Source organism: Chenopodium album, chromosome 10 (assembly GCF_948465745.1).
Source record: "Chenopodium album chromosome 10, dcCheAlbu1.1, whole genome shotgun sequence".
NCBI lineage: Eukaryota > Viridiplantae > Streptophyta > Magnoliopsida > Caryophyllales > Amaranthaceae > Chenopodium > Chenopodium album.
Window position 1 is genome coordinate 40494814 of NC_137843.1, and position 3847 is coordinate 40498660.

Consider the following 3847-nt stretch of genomic DNA (forward strand, 5'->3'; position numbering starts at 1 on the left):
TCCCTATTTCAATTATTTAAATCAATTGTTTGACTTAATACTTTTATTGAAGTTACTAACGTGTGTATTGTTTTGATAGAAAGAGATACGAGGCAACAAAGTGAGTATTTCAATTGCTATATTTATTTAGAAAGCATGCTTAGATTTTGTAGGGGTCGTTTGAAGTGCGCCTACGTTAAACATGTGTGAATAAGCTTGGCACTCATAGGAAGTGGGAATTAACGTATATGATTAGGGACAAATTAAGTAGGAAACCGTCAACAAGTTTTTAAGGAACTTGTAAACAATTCACGGATCATAAAAGGCAACCACGAATACAGGGACAATGATAGGCAATAACGATTGACCCGTGAAGGGTACACCCCATTCATAATCTATGAGATTACTAACTTCATATGGTTCGGAACCACGAAAGGAGGATCGGGGATGATGGTACGAAGTGAGTCATGGAGTCACATTCGCCCGTATTGGCCTCTACTCGATTCTTATACTGAAAAATGATTCCTGCGATTTCAAAGGCATGAAAACAAAGATTCAATTTGCTCCAAACTAACATAGGCTAAATTGGTTGAATATTAATGAAACACATAATTCTAAATATCGTGATCACTTGATTAAACAACAAGATTAAAAAGGAACCTAAACCGGTCGTCCAAATTATCTTATTAGGCGTGATTTTCGATTACATATCCCCTTGAAACATGCAATATAGTGATCAAAAAATATAGTAAAAATATCCATTGATATTGAAAGCAATCCAACAATAAATCATTAGTCAAATTAAATCATAATAAACCTAATCATGATACTAGCAACAAGAATCAAAATAAGAGTAATTAAGTGATTTATTACTCACTTTCCGTGTTTCCTTGAATTGCTACATCATGAATAAACTGTTAGTAACTTCAATAAATATACAAATCAAATTGAAACAATTAAATTAAATAAAAAGTAGAGTTGATTTGGTCCAAACCCTCAGTTAATTATACCTTTCACGCCTTGGTTTAAGTATAGAACTTCGGGTATTGTATGGACTACTTGGAGTGCTTAGGGGAAGTATTATGGAAAAATAGGGAGGCTAGTGTTTAGGCAAATGATGAGTGTCATTTATGGCACTCTTAGGCTAGGTTTTCTTTGTAGTTTTATGCTCGTTTTTAGTCTTTTATGTCGTGGTTTTGCATAATAATGCTTGTTTTGCGTGTTTGTGTGTAAATTTAGAGAAATGTGTGTTTTTGATGGTTTTCTTTTTATTTTATTCATTTCTCGGTTATCTTTTCTCGCTTCTCCGTTTCTTTGACTTGTTTTGTAGGTGTGTTGAGTTTCCCGAGGTTTAATTATCAAGGAGGAAGCTTGAGTGCATTCAAGGAGGTTGATGGAGTTAAGTTCGGGAATCCAAAAATGCAATTCAAGCTAGCTCCGCAAGCACAAGAACCTTGGAAGCAATGCTTTGGCTCGAAGTGTTCAAATACTTGGAAGATAAAGGAGATGCCCTTCTCACAAGCATCGCCTCGAGTGAACCAATGATAGGGATGCTCGGGAGCACGGAGATCGATCGAGCAAGCGAACGAGGTAAGGCCACGAGCACCAAGCAGGGGTGCGCGCGCGGCATAGGCGGTGCGTGCGCGGCATAGGCGGTGCGTGCGCGAAGACCCATCTTTGCGCGCGCGTGGCCTGGGTGGTGCGCACGCACCAGGCGCCTCGTTCCCCTTCGCTTGATTTTCTATTTATACCCTTAGACTTTTCCTTTTTGGGGGACGACTTATTTTTGTACTTGACACTTATTTTCCAGAATTAGAAGAGAGAGAAAGTAGAGAGAGAAGCTTAGGATTACTTGATTGTACTTAAATTTGATCTTTGATTTCAACTTGATCTTGGATTTCTTCTTAAAATCAATGAAAGTTTGTGAGATTTATTTCCTTTGAATTTACTTTTATTGCAATTTCCTTTAATTCTTGAATGTTTGATTTGAATTCCATTCTTTGCTTTAGAATTTGTTGAGTGATTGAATTTCTTCTTGATTAAACTTGAAATGAATATGATTGTGATTGAATTTGTTTTGTTTCTCAAATTTCACCATGATTAGTGAGTAGATTAGTTGCTAGGGAGAAGAGGAAGCATGCTTAATTGATGGTTTTTGCTAGTTGATGATCCTTGATTGATTGAATTGTTGCAATTAAATTGGTTGACATAGTTGTGCATGTGATTAATTAGACTAGGAGTGATCAACCTATAAGATTAATCTAGATTGCATTGGAAATTTCAATGACATGAACCCTTGATTTCAGAATTGCTTTAATTGATTGAATTTGATTGTGATTCTCCTGGTTAGCCATTCATAGTGAACTCTAGCTTGGCTTATAGGAGATAGCTTTTGGATTCCTTTGGTTTTTACTATTGTTTGTCCTTTGCAATGTTTGAATTAATTGAGTGATCCATCAATTAGCATAATCATTGAGCTTATATGTGGAACCTATATCCCTAGTGTTTAGTATATTCAATTTTTCGATTTTTCTAGCTTTCTTGATACCTTAGTTACCAACCATATCTTTCTACAATCTTCGAAGTAGCTTGACTTAGGCTATAGCTTGCACCTACTCATTCCTTTGGGTTTGACCCTTGACTAACCATATACTCGTATTAGGTTGGTCGAGTGTTTATAAATTTTTTTTGGCTCTAGGAAAGGGTAGAAAACGACCTACATTTTCCTTGAGTCAAAAATGGCGTCGTTGCCGGGGAGTGATTTTGGTGCTTTGTTATAGTTGTTGAGTCTATTTAATCCTTAATTGAAAATACAAAAACATTTTTCTTTTAGGCTACAATTGTAGCTGTGCTACTAATCATTTCTTTTGAGATTATATGCATAGAGCACGTGGTCGTTCACTAGTGCCATTTGATCCGAAAATTGAGAGAATATTGCAAGGTTAAGGGTTGCTAGACGATCTTTGAGCCCTAGCACTTCAAGTGAAGAAGAACCACAATAATAGGAACAAGCAAGAATAGGAGAAAATCCAAGGGTGGCGTTGAAAGAATTGGGGATTCCCAGTGTATATAGATTTGAGAGTGGGATTGCTCCGCCTACAACACCGGCGAATGACTTTGAAATAAGACTGGCAATGATCACTTTGATAGAGAGGTGACAATTTAGTGGGGCCAAACATGAAAGCCCACTAAATCATCTCAAGGAGTTCGAAAAATATTGCAATACTATCAAGGTAAATGGAATTTCCCAAGAATTCATCCGCCTCAAGCTTTTTCCCTTTTCCCTCATAGGGCATGCCTTTGAATGGCTAGACAAGGAGGTCAAGCCGAATTCTCTAAGGACATGGGACGAAGTGACCAAGGAATTTCTATTTCGTTTCTATCCACAAAAGAAAACGGCGGAGGATAGAGCTTTGATTCAAGGTTTCAAGCAAAAGCCTAGTGAGAGTCTCTATGAAGCATGGGAGAGATACAAAGACTATCAAAGAGAATGTCCTCACCAAGGAATTCCTACTTACAAAATTATTCAAATTTTCTATGGAGGCCTTAGTCCTCAAGGAAAATCATGTTTAAATAGAGGAGCCAGAGGTCCTATCATGAACAAAACGAAAGAGGAAGTGGTAGACATAATTGAAGGCGTAGTAAGGTACTATAGAGATTGGCAAGACGGAGAAAAAGAGTCAACTAGCAAGAGTAGCTCTTCGGTGTACTGGGTTGATCATCTAAATTCTATCAACAATCTATCCTCACAAATGACAAACTTGGGGAAGGAGATGTCCGCTATCAAGGCGAAGTTGGAAAGTGTTACCTACCAAGTTTCAAGTCTTCCCTCCCAATCTAAGGGGAGAGGTATGTCTTCTAATTCTCA

At 37.5% G+C, this 3847-nt stretch overlaps 1 pseudogene; it reads right to left on the reverse strand.

The window, feature by feature from the left end:
- Positions 1-3387: 3387 nt before the first annotated feature.
- On the reverse strand, positions 3388-3487 carry LOC145565777 (small nucleolar RNA R71; annotated as a pseudogene).
- Positions 3488-3847: the final 360 nt, after the last annotated feature.